The sequence below is a fragment of the Echinops telfairi genome, unplaced genomic scaffold (assembly GCF_000313985.2).
Source record: "Echinops telfairi isolate 266 unplaced genomic scaffold, ASM31398v2 ScPeMD7_5592;HRSCAF=6446, whole genome shotgun sequence".
Classification (NCBI taxonomy): Eukaryota; Metazoa; Chordata; class Mammalia; order Afrosoricida; family Tenrecidae; genus Echinops; species Echinops telfairi.
Genome location: NW_022109491.1, coordinates 30,031,122 through 30,044,970, shown reverse-complemented (window position 1 = coordinate 30,044,970; position 13,849 = coordinate 30,031,122).

The window sequence follows — 13,849 nt, the reverse complement described above, 5'->3', positions numbered from 1 at the left end:
GTGCCAGACTGATTTTCATAGTGGTTGTACAATGCTACAGTCCCACCAGCAATGTAAAAATGTTTCTATCTCTCCTTATCCTCTCCAACATTGCTTATAGTCTGTCTTATTGACTTTTGCTTAAACTGTCGGTATGAGGTGATAGCTCATTGTTGACAGCCTGTCAGTTTGTTACACTGTGGTGGCTTACATGTTGCTCTGAGGCTGGAAGCTATGTCACTGGTATTTCAAATATCAGCAGGGTCACCAAAGTAAATAGGTTTCAGCAGAGCTTCCAGACTAAAAACAGACTATGAGGAAGGAATAGGCTATCCACTTCAGAGGAACCCAACAGCCTATGGATAGCTTACACAGGGGTGGGGGGTGGGGGTTAAACTGGAATTGCGCTGGGCAAAGCAAAGCTTTTTCCTGCTAGACGAGGATTGAGCAACTCACTCTGAGTTAGTGCACCCAGTGGCATCACCTGGGAAGGTTCTCTCTAGTCACAGTGAATTTTTTCGTAAAAGCAGTTTCATTTGAACCTCATTTTTTGTGATGGCTGATTTAAGAGAACAGTGTGCTGGCTGTGAAATTTTGTTTCCTGTTCAGGAAAAAAATGCCAGAGAAGCTGTTGTGATGTTGAACACAGCTTACAAGGACAGTGCTACGGGAATAACTCATGTGTACGAGTGGTTTTCTCATTTCAAAAAAAGTGAAATGTGAGTTTCGTTGCTTCCCTGCTAGGTGGCCACTTGTTTAGCTTTAAACCTTTAAGACCCCAGACACTATATCTAATAGCTGGGCACCATCAGCCGTCTTCACCACATTTGCTTATGCACCCATTTTGACTTCATTGATCGTGTCAGGTGACATCACAGAATGTCAGGTTATTAGAACAAAGTGTTTTTGTATTGAGGGAGGACTTGAGTAGAATTATACATGCCTATATTTAGACCTCTATAAATGTCATTTGCCTCCTAGTGCTTTCCTCCATTTCCTTTTACTTTCCTCCTGTCCCACTATGTTGTTCAACCTTCATTTGGTTCTCAGTAGTTCCTCTCAGATACATTGTACTTGATCAAACCCACCAGGTATTCTACACCCTCCTCTCCATCAATTTTTAATCTCTTGTTGTTCCCTTGTCCTTGGGTTTTGTCAGCTTTCCCATCCCTTTCCCCCACTTTCTCCCTCTCCCCTGTCCCACTGGAACCATTGGTCCCATTGTTTTTCCCTCAGGATTGTTTGTCTTGACTATCTTAGATAGATAGACATGAAAGAAGAAGAAGAAAAATTAGAAAGGGGGGCCTACAAAGGGTTCCAAGTCTGTCTGCTTGTTGAATGTTTTCCATTCGAGTCTGATGAGGTGCCAAACTTCAAGTCTGAAGCTTATTTTTGGGACTCCTCAAGGACTTCCTTGCTTTGTCTGTGTGATTATGAGGTGTCTATGGGATCAGGTATCGGGCACCAGAAGACCCAAAACAATCATACCGGTGTGAACCAGGGGGATCAGAGTGGAGACCCAAAACCCATCTGTAGACAATTGGACATCCCCTCACAGAAGGGTCGCAAGGCAGGGACGAAACACACAATATTTCTCTAGTTCTTTGATGCTTCCTCCCCTCCACTATCATGACTTCAGTTCTACCTTACAAATATGGCTAGACCAAAATATGTACACTGGTACAGAGAAGAGCTCTGAACACAGGGAATCCAGGTCAGATAAACCCCTCAGGAACAATAATGAGAGTAGTGATACTATGAGGGTAGGAGGAAGTGGGGGGAATCAAAGGGTAACCAATCTCAATGATCGACGTATAAACCCCCCACCCTACCTGAGGGGAATGAACAACAGAAACATGGTGAAGGGAGACAATGGATGGCGTAAGATATGAAAACAATAATAATTTTTAATTTATCAAGGGGTCACCAGGTGGAGGGGTGGAAGATGAGGGTGTGGAAAGTTGATGCCAAGGGCTCAAGTAGAAAGAAAATGTTTTGAAAATGATGATGGCAACATATGGACAAATGGGCTTGATATAATTGATGTATGGATTGTTATCAGAGCTGTAAGAGCCCCCAATAAAATGACTTATAAAAATAAATAAATGAATAAATAAATTGTTTTTTAAGGTGAACTGTTGATTGATGATAAACCTCATTCTGGACATCTGTCAATTTCCTGAACAGACGAAAATGTCAGACTGTTAATCCAGCTTTCTATTTAAAGGTTCTGAAAAGATTGTGTGAGACAAAAAAGGCCTGATTTGTGGCAGATGGGGGACTGGTTTTGCCACCATGATTATGCAACTGCTCACCCAGCCATCTCGGTGTGCTAGCATGCTTCTCTTGCCCCACACACCTTACTCACCTGACCTCACTCCATGCAACTTCTTTTTGTTTTGGCAAATGAAGAGGGACATGAAAGAACAGCAATTTGATGACGTAGAAGTGGTAAGGAAAAAAACAGGGAGATGCTGTCAGCCATCCAAACAGATGAGTTTGAAAAATATTTCCAAGAATGGAATTGCATTTTTGGCAAATGTATTAAGTACAATGGAGAGTACTATGAAGGTGATAAGTTTGCTTTGTAAAAAAATATTTAAATACACAGATTTGAAAAAAATTCAGCTTGGGGGCATACCCCCTTGTTTGTGTGTGTGTGTGTGTGTGTGTATACATATATATAGAGAGAGAGACAGAGAACCAGAGAGAGACAAATGTATCAAGTAAATGACTCATACACCGTAGAAGCAGGCAAGTGCCAAGTACAGCCGGGTTTCGAGTCCATGGCTCAAATACTAGGCTGGAGGTTGTCAGGACTGGTGGATCCAAAATGGACAAGCTTGTGGTTACAAGGGTGAAATCATCCAAAATTGGCTGCTCAGCTGACAGGCCACTGACAAATCTAAAAGCAGCAAGCAATATGTCAGGCTGTTAGTTCAAGTCCAAAAAAACAGAGGTTGAGCCAGCGGCAGGATCTAGACCCAGCAAAAAGCAAGCAAGTTTTTCCCACCTGTTCACTTACATTGGAAGCAGGCCACAGGCTCAAGGAAATTTCCTTTCAGGTGTTTGCATCAGGGCTATGACCTGAATTAGGGCATTTCATTCCACCCTAATCTTCTTGCAACCGATGAACTGCTCATAGCAGATCTCATTATGGAGATACTTATATTGTGTTAGATCACATCATGGGGTATTCCAATTTCTTACCCTGTGATGTGCAGATGGCACAACCTTGCTTGCTGAAAGTGAGGAGGACTTAAAAAACTTGATGAGGATCAAGGATTGCAGCCTTCAGTGTGGATTACAACTCCATGCAAAAAACACAAAATCCTCACAAGTGGGCCAGTAGGTCACATCGTGATAAATGAAGGAAAGGTTGAAGTTCTCAAGGATTTCATCTTGCTTGGATCCACAATCAATGCTCATGGAAGCAGCAGTTTAGAGACCAAACGACACAGTGCACTGCGTAAATCAGCTGCACAAGACCTGTTTAAAGTGTTGGAAAGAGGGCGGGCTGGGAAATAAAATAAATAAACACAAAGTGTTGAAAAGTAAGGATGCTACTTGAGGGCTAAGATGTACTTGGCCCAAGTCATGGTATTTTCCAATTGCCTAATATGCATGTGAAAATTGAACACTGAATAAGGAAGGCAAATTAAAAAAATCAATGCACTTGAATCATGGCACTGGAAAAGAATATTGAAAGTATTATTGCCAAAAGAATAAACAGATCTGAAAGTGGGTGAAGAGAGATGTCAGACAAGGCAAGATATCACAAAATTATAATTTATAAATTATCAAGGGTTCATGAGGGAGCGGGGAGGAGGGGGGAATGAGGAGCTGATGCCAGGGGCTTAAGTGGAGAGCAAATGTTTTGAGAAGGATGAGGGCAATGAATGTACAAATGTGCTTTACACAATTGATGTATGTATGGATTGTGATAAGAGTTGCATGAGCCCCTAATAAAATGATTTTTTAAAAGAAAGAAAATTATATATAACAATAGCTTGAATAATACAAAAAATGATATATGGCATAGTTCAGTCAATACAGTTCATTTACTTTTCCTATGATTTACCAAAAAAAAAAAAAGAATAAACAGATCTGTTTCAAAAAAGAACTGCCAGAATGCTCCTCAGAGGCAAGGATGGCAAGACCTCCTCTCACGTGCTTTGGACACGTTGCTAGGAGAGACCAGGCCCTGGAGAAGGCCATCATGCGTGGTAAAGCAGAGGGGCAGCGACAAAGAGGAAGACTCTCCACCAAATGGGTTGACACAGTAGCTCCCTGGATAGATTGGCTCCTAAGACCAAGTGTGAGGGTGGGGGAAGACCAGGCAGTGTTTTGTGCTGCGGAACATTAGGGTTACTATGAGTCAGCATCACTCAAGGGCACCTCACAGCAAGTCAAACCACTGAGAACCCTGGCCCAGGCAAGTAGACCCACAGCCCCGCTACCACACTCATGTGTTACAGGACTGTCCCATAAGGGTTTCTGGCGGCAAGCTTTAGAGAAGCAGGCCAACAGGGCTTTCTTCCACAGCACTTGTAGGTTAGTGACCAAAAGCAAATCATTTGTACTACGTAGGAGCACCGTCTCCTCTGAAACACCTGGGGTCACCCTGAGTGCAAAGTGACTCCCCCTCACAGGTGTGCTACTGTGTGGTGACCACCTGCCTCTCTCCCACTTTACTAGAGGTTCTGGCTTTTGGCCTGCCTGTCTGCCTTTATTTTGCCAAATTTAAAAAAAAAATTTTTTTTTTAGACGTAAGGACATTATTTCCATTTTGTGAAGGAAAAAAAGAGATAAGAAAACACTCCAAAGGAAAACTCAAAAGGAGTCCTTTAAACTGAATGAAGGTAGCCTTTTGAAACTCTCATTCTCGGGCCCTTCTCGCCCATGTTCTTCTCACTCACTGGTGGTTCGGGCAAACACCTCCAAGGATGAATTGGGACCCAGTTCCCCCTCCCTCTGAGAAGTCATCTGGGCGATGAGAGTCACACACACGCTCCCTTTTGTTTGTGGACTATAACGTATGCAAAGGAAAAGACATCTTCCCTGTAGTTGCACACCCCATGCCATCGAACCAGTGACAGTATCAACACGTGAGATTCACTGCCACTGAGTCGATTTCAGCTCATTATGACTGTAAATCTTTATGGGAACAGATAGCCTCATCTTTCTGTGGCTTTGAACCATCCACCTTGTATTTAGTAACCCAACACACTTATCCTACTACAAATCTATCCCTAAAACCCTAAACTCATCGCCATCAAATGGATTCCAACTCATAGCGACCCTATAAGAGTGTAGAACCGTTCCTATAGGTTTCCAAGACTGTACTCTTTATGGAAGTAGAAAGCCTTGTTTCTCTCCCATGTTGGTGGTTTCAAACTGCTGACCTTGTGGTTAGCAGCCCAATGCACAGCCCACTACATCACCAGGGCTCCTCCCTGACACATTACTCAAACCAAGTTCACTGCTGTCAATTCATTTCTGACTCACAGTGACCCTATAGGGTGGGGTAGAACTGCCGCTGTGGGTCTCTGTAACTCTTTATTATTATTATTATTATTAAATACTTTTATTGGGGGGCTCTTGACATTCATCCAGTGTGTCAAGCACATTTGTACATATGTTGCCATCATCATTTTTAAAGCATTTTCTTTCTACTTGAGCCCTTGATATCAGCTCCTCATTTTCCCCCCTCGCTCCCTCATGAACCCTTGATAAATTATAGATTATTATTTTCATATCTTACATCATCCTGTACCCTTCACCCACTTTTCTGTTCGTCCCCCTGGGAGGGGGGTATATGTGGGTCCTTGTGATCGATTCCCCCTCTCTCCCTCCACTTTCCCCTTGTCCTCTCTATTCTCATTGTTGGTTGGGAGGGGTTTATCTGTCCTAGATTCCATGTGTTTGGGGCTCTTATCTGTAGCAATGTACATGTTCTAGTCTAGTCTGTTTTGTAAGGTAGAATTGGGGTCATGATAGTGGTGGGGGGAGGAAGCATTAAAGAACTAGAGGAAAGTTGTGTGTTTCATCAGTGCTATACTGCACCCTGACTGGCTCATCTCTTCCTTGTGACCCTTCTGTAGGGGGTGTCCAATTGTCTGCACATGGGCTTTGGGTTTCCACTCCATGCCCCGACCCCGACCCCCATTTACATTGGTATAATTTTGTTCTGGGTCTAGATGCCTGGTACCTGATCCCATCAACACCTCATGATCACACAGGCTTGTGTGCTTCTTCCATATAGGCTTTGTTGCTTCTCACCAAATGGCCGTTTGTTTCTCTTTAAGCCTTTAAGACCCCAGACTATCTTTTGATAGGCAGGCACTATCAGCTTTCTTCACCACATTTGCTCATGCACCCATTTTTGTCTTCAGGGATCATGTTGGGAAGATAAGCTTCACAGAATGCCAGGTTATTAAAACAAAGTGTTCTTGTGTTGAGGTAGTACTTGGTGGAGGCCCAATTTCCGTCTGCTACCTTGATACTTAACATATAAATATATGCACATAGATCTATTTTCCTATCGTTATATATAAATATATTGACATATGTACATGCCTGTATTTAGACCTCTATAAATATCCTTTGCCTCCTAGTTCTTTCCTTTTACTTTCCTCTTATCCCACTATCATATTCAGCCTTCATGTGGATTTAGTAATTCCTCCCTGCTACATTGCCCTTCCGTGATTAAGCCCCATTAGGCATCCTACACCCTTCTCTCCACTGATTTTAGTTCGCTTGTTGTTTCCTTGTCCCTGGGTTGGTTGACCACTCCTTCCTTTTTCCCACCTCCCCTTTTCCCTTGTGATCCCAGAACTACCAGTCCCATTGTTTTCGTCTCCAAATTGTTTATCCCGCCTATCTTATCCAAATAGACATGCAGAGACATGAATAAGTGCAAAAACCAGGCAAAGCCAAACAAAATGACAAAGAAGGCAAAACCAACAAAACACAACAACAAAAAGAAAGCCACTGACAACAAAGGAAAGGTGTAGGTCTGTTTTTTGACCTTTAGGAGTGTTTTCCAGTTGAGTCTGATGGGTGCCACACTCTGACCACAAAGAGACTGTAACTCTTTGTGGGAGTAGAAAGCATCGTCTTTCTCCTGTGCAGCGGGTGGGTGATTTTGAACTACTAATGTAGTTAGCAGCCCACACACAACCCCCTATGCCACCAGGGCCCCTGGGAACCAATCCAGCCAAGTGTAAATAGGTAGGGAAGGGCCTGCTCGATAGCCCCTGGGAGAAATATTTGCTTTTTCTTGACTACCTCTTTTATATCAACACAAGGATAGAAATCTTCTTTAAATTCCTGTGCAGTCTCAGACTTTGAGGTAAGTCCGAGTTTGCTGCAGCTGGCTTCAGACTGCTTTTGGGACTTCGTGGGATTGTCAGAATTAGCCAATAAAAACACAGGGCGCCCAGGAGACTCTGAATTGCAGGCAAGCAATGAATACGTTTTCAGTAGATGCGAGGCCCAGGTCTACACATATGACAGACCCGGTTGGGTTGGATCTCAGACTCTCGGACTCTTGATGGTCACTTTGGTAAACCACCAGGCTATGAGGCTCCACTTTCCTGGTGAGCCCCCCAAAAGCATCAAAGGCCATATACCCAGAGGCTCAGCTCATGTGGGTTTCCTTTGCTTGTTTGTCCCTCCTTTCCTTTTGTTAGTTTAGCATCTGTGTTTGGGCCCTATGTTCAGAGTTTGGAGCCCCTGGATGGCACCAACATGTAGCACTCAGCTACTAGCTGAGAGGATGGCACTTTGAACCCACCCAGGGGCTGCTCAGAAGACAGGTCTGGGGAATATGCTTGCAAAAGGTCATAGGTTCTACTCTGTTCCATATGGAGCCACCATGAGTCAGAATTACAGCAACTAACAGCCACAAGGTCAGTGGTTCAAACCCACCAGGTGCTCCATGGGGGAAAGATGAGGCTGTCTACCCTGTACAGGTTTGCAACCTCAGAAGCCCGCAGAGGAAGTTCTGCTCTGTCCCGTAGGGCTGCTATGAATCAGAATTGTCTCCATGGCAGTGATTGTAGCAACCACAGCTCAGAGTTTAGAAGGAATCAGCTTGTAAGCAACTTAGGAAACAGAGAGCACCCTCCTCTTTGCCTTTGTCCCCCCCCCATGTCACTATTTAAATGTCATCACCACCAGCACCTCTCCTCTGCAGGCCTTCCCCCAACCCCTACTCACACCACCAACCCCTGGCCACCTTGAACAACCCTCCAGCCTCTCCATTTCCATCCTCTTTTCCAATTTAGGCCTAACCTGATATTCCGAGAACTATTCCTCGCTGCTGCTAATGGGTTAACCTGCTCAACTGCTAACTGCAAGGTCGGTGGTTTGAATCTATCCAGAGGCATGTGGAAGAAAGGTCTGGCGATCAACTTCCACAATAACTCAGCCATTGAAAATATTACGGAGCACAGTTCTACTCTGAGACCCATGGAAACACCATGAGTTGGAATTGACCCCCATGGCAATTAGTTTGGTTTGGTTTGGGGTTTCGCTTGGCTGCCTCACTGTGTCTTGGTGGTATCTGTGCTTTGATAGAAGCCCCCAGACCATCTCAGGCAGAGGTAGGAACATGAGTGAGGTGCCATCAATCCTCACCCTTTTCAACTGTGAGACCTCTGAGGAGCGGGGCCCTGGTACTCGACCATCATCGGTCTGCAGATCTTTACTGAGCCTTGCATCCATGCTAGGCACACAGGGCTTGGCAGCAGCAGCAGCAGCAGAGGATGACCTCAGGCTGGCTCACTGTACCACATCTCAGATGCCGGCCCAGGTAAAGCCTGCCACTTCTGTGGCTGCCATAGGTCAGGCTGACCTGCTGTGGCTGAGTGTGTGAGTCAGCAGGCATCTCACCACCACCCCACATGGGAGCAGTGGTGAACAACCTCACAGACCACAGACCACTGTCAGCAGACAGTAAACAGGATGGTGCACTGCTATCTCTGTAAGCAGATGTCACTCACCATCAACACAAGAAAGAAAACACGCGCTTTCCTGTGATGTGAGAGAGGAGAGAGGGGAGGGAGGGAGCAAAGAGAGAAAGGAGGAGAGAAGGAAGGAGGGGGAGGAGACAGATTTTGAGAAATAGAGATGGACAGAGACAGGGAGGCAGCCAAAGAGACAGAGGGAGAGGAAAGAACTGGCAATACCATTTGGACCAGACCCAGGATCTTGGGCTGCTGTGTTCCCATCACAGGCTCGGTGCCTCCAAAGCAGTGGTTCTCAACCTTCCTACTGCTGCGACCCTTTCATACAGCTCCTCATGTGGTGATGACCCCCAACCAGAACATTATTTTTGTTGCTACTTCATAACTGTCATTTTGCTACTGTTATGAATCGTTATGTAAATATCTGATCGATAGATATATCAGGATGTATTTTCATTATTACATATCGAACATAATTAAAGCATCGTGATGAATCACAAAACAATATGTAATTATATATTGTGAAATATTTATTTCTAATGAAATTTTGTCTTGAAGCATGGTGTAGCATGGGTCACAGTCGTCACACCAGGTACTCGTAGGTGGGTGTATCTATATGTGGGTGGCTCCCCCTGGAGACAGATATAGGAGTAGTGTCTCGGTTCCCAAGACCATCGTAAATATGTGTTTTCCGACCCCTGTGAAAGGGTCGTTCGACCCCCAAAGGGGTTGTGACCCACAGGTTGAGAACCCCTGCTCCAAAGCCACCCTGTAGGGTCCCCTACTTGCCAACACCCCCTGCCCGCCCCCTCAACACTCCCAGCCCCTGCCACCCAGTCAGACTTCTCTGATATCCAACCCCTGCTTCTTTTCACACCCTGTCCCTCTCATGGGAGCCTAATCCCTCCTCCACTCTCCCACCAGGCTCTGCTCAGGCCTCATCTTGTCCTAGAAATGCTCAAGAATCAGTCACCCCTAGGGCACCAGAGACTCCAGCCAGATGTATTCCCATGGGGCTCCACTCACCTCCTCTCCTTTCAGGCTCCTACTGAGTCTATTAATACCTTAGGATATAGGATTTCTCAAATTTTTAGCTGGGAATATTGAGTTCTTTAGTGGGCCACCCAAAGCCACCAGCAAGTAAGAACCAAATGTGGTCTAATGAACCTTAACCTTTCAAGCCCGCTCCTCTTTCTTGGCACTGGTCTTCCTTGGCCTGCCCTTCTGGGTCTTGGTAGTTAGAGCACCTCAGGTTGGTGACTCAAGTAGGGGAAAGCCGGAGGCGGCCAACTTCCTGGGAGGAGCACTTACCCATCCACTGAGTCACTGGGAGGACGGGGATCCTGACAGTTGGGAAAGGCTGACTCATCTGTTTCTTCATTGCAGCAAGAGGGAAAGGGTTGTCCGGAGCAGATGGTCAGTTTATGATCATTTCCCCCAGAATTGGGCAACCTGGAAGAGGTGGCGTGAGAGAGAAAGGAGAGTCCCTAGTCCTTTAAAACACAAAAGGGAGGGGGTGAAGGTCAAGATACACAAAATTCAACATTCAGATGCAAACTCAGAAAAAGGAATACATTTAGAGGATGTTATTTGCCAAGGGAGATGAGGGTGAGAGACAATGGTGATTCAAATTGTGACGACGGGGTTCCACGTGGAACCAGAGTTCAATTCCTGGAGCATAGCCATCACTTCTGTCAGTGGAAGCGTGCATGCTGCTACGACGCTGAGAAGGTTTCCACAGAGCTTCTAGACTAGGGCAGACTAGGAAGAAAGGGCTGGTGAACTACTTCCAAAAATCAGCCAATGAAACCATAGTGATCTGATCCACAACGAATTGTAGAAATGGCACCAGACCAGGAAATATTTCTTTCTACGGTGTGGGGGTTACCACTTAATGGAAATTAAATAACATGTGCCTTGAGATATAACCTTCCACTAAAAGGATGTCGTCACTACTTGTCTGTCAGTGCGTCTTAATGTGGTGGCTTGCGTGTTGCCGTGAGGCTGGAAGCGATGCCACTGGTATTGTCAATGCCAACAGGGTCGCAAAAAATGAGTGGCGTTTCCAGACTAAGAGCAGACAATGAAGAAGGAATTGGGTGCCCACTTCAGAGGAAGTCATCACTGAAAACCACATGCAGAACTTCCAACTATTGTCAGTTACTGGAGGCCTACTGGATGGGAGCAGAACATTGTTGGAGACCGTGCTGGAGGCTGGGCCCCTCAGGCCACAGTGGAGGAGCTGCGTTCCCAGAGCGGAGTCAACCGTGGTAACAGGAATGGAGTAAAGCCAGTAGAAATGAAGCCTTCGGAATCTTCTTTTGCTGCTGGGGCATGACTCAAGGGAAGAAGAAACTGTTGCAAAAATCAGATAATGATTGGAACTTGGAATGTGCGACATATGAATCATGAGGGAGGGGGCAGCAGGGAGGGAGGGAGGGGGAAAATGAGGACCTGATGCCGGGTGCTTAAGTGGAGAGCAAATGTTTTGAGAAGGACGAGGGCAATGAATGTACAAATGTGCTTGACACAATGGATGGATGGATGGATTGTGATAAGAGTTGTATGAGCCCCTACTAAAACAATTTTTAAAAATTGGAAGTCATCAGTAATGAAATGTAACTCATAAAGATCAATTTCCTAGGCATTAGTGAACTGAAATGGATGGCTGTTGGCCATTTGGAATCAGAAAAGCATCTGATATACTATGTCAAGAGGAATGTCCTTGCCAAAAAGGATATTTCAAAGTCAGTCTTGAAGTACAAGGCTGTCTGTGATAGGATGATGTCTCTCCACCTTCAAGTAAATCCAGTCAATACAACTAGTATTCAAGTTTGTGCACCAACCACAAAAACCAGTGATGAAGAAATTGAAGAATCCTGCCAACGACTTCAGTCAGGAATTGATCAAACATGCAATCAAAATGCATTGATAATTATTGGTAATTGGAATGCAGAAGCTAGAAACAAAGAAGGAACGGCGGTTAGAAAATACAGACTTGGTGATAGAAACAAAGAAGGAGACCGCATGCAAGAATTTTGCAAGACCAGGTCCAGCTGGAGGCGCACAGGACTGAGGTGCCACAGACCCAAGGCTGGGAGCAGCTCAAAGGTGGTGGAAAATAGCTCTTCGAAGCTGCAATAAAACACTATGGCAAAACGTGGCAAAGAAGCAGAATGAAAAGAGTGCAAAAGTCGAAGAGGCTGCACCTGAAGCATTTGTGGGAGGAAAAGTACTGAACGAGCCGTGCTGTGAATGGGAGAGAACTGGAAGGGATTTACAGATGCTGGTAATACGTGGGAACCTGAAGGAAATTTAGATGGTCCAGAATTAACTGAAGCATTTCTTAATTCTCGAAAGGCTAGTAAAGAAAAAGGTGGTACAAAAAGAAAGTGTTTATCCGACAGCGAATCTGACAACAGCAAATCAGAGAGAGAGGCTGCTGACAAACCCAGGGGCGTTGCCAGAGCTCTGGATCCTGAAGGTGTAACTGATGCCACCCACCAACAGCAGTGGAGAGCTCATGATGCCTGTGAAATGGGAAGATTCAGATGAGGCCGACCTGGTGCTGGCAAAAGGGGCACACATGAAAGGCCCTGAAATTGGAATGCGTTGTATGAAGACAGACTACCTTGGCATTCTTGTCCAGAAGATGAAGCTCAATACATATATTGGGTGTTGAGGATTTTTTTTGTTTGGGGGGTTTTGGGGGAGGAGGTGGGGAGGGTTGTGTGTTTTTTTGAATTGTTAGTGCGAAGAATAATTATATTGTAATGGAAATCAAATTTGACTGTTTTGAAATAGTAGTAGAGGAGTCGGGGTTATTTTTGTTGTTGTATCTGTAGCACTGGTTACTCTGAACAAATACACTTTCTGTAATTGCTTCATTTATCAAATAAGAACAGGATATCATAGTATATTATTTCCTCTGCTTTACAGAATAGCCTTTCTAAATATTGTGAAATTCTACTTAGTCATTACTGAATCAGAACTTGTTTAACCTAATGTGGGCCTAAGGGGTATTCTAGGTGTTTTTAGTTCTTTGGGGTTTTTGAGGGGTATGTATACATGCATAAATACATATGCACATTTTATTTTACATTCACCAAAAACAAAACTATTCAAAACAAAAAATAGCATTTAACAGCCCTGGGTTGTTAGATCCCTGTTGTTACAGAGATTCTAGCCTTCTGAGCAACTCAAGAAGAGGGTCCCCTCTAGTAAAATGGAGGGGAAACGTATAAGCCAACACTTTCAAATCAAATCAGTGAACCAGGAATTAAGTAAACATCTTTTTAGAAATGTATCAAGATCCATATCTATAGAACCATATAAATGAAACTTTATTCGCAAAATCCCCTGAGTGGAAAAAATCTTACCACTACTCAAAATCCCCCCGCCCAAATAAGAAAACTAAACTAATATTGGTATGTTTTAACAAGCCAAGCAAGGTAAGCCTTTGTTCTTTTTAGCTAACATATTTTTACAGAAAGTCGAAATCTCTGAGTTATATGTCTTAAATAAGACTGTGCTGGTGACACGCTCATAAGGTAGTTAGAGATGGCGTTGTTTAGGGCTACTGGTGTAAATGGGTGAACAAACTTGTCATCTCAGCTATTGACCTTCATGGCTTTGTGTTTTTTATCCCAATCCATTCTTTACATGTAGGCTCTATCTTCTTGGTACTTGTGTTACTCTAGTTCCACCAAATCCAGGAGGAATAACTTTGTAGTAATCAGAATGCTAATCCAATTGTATAGTGTTACTTTATTGTAAATACTGGTGAACAGTGGTGAGTTAGTGAATTGTGCCAACCTGGCCGATAAACACATGTGGGGCTAATTGAAAGGCGGAGGGATAAATGGGTGGTGAGCCTCGCCTTTCTAGTTCTTGGGTCT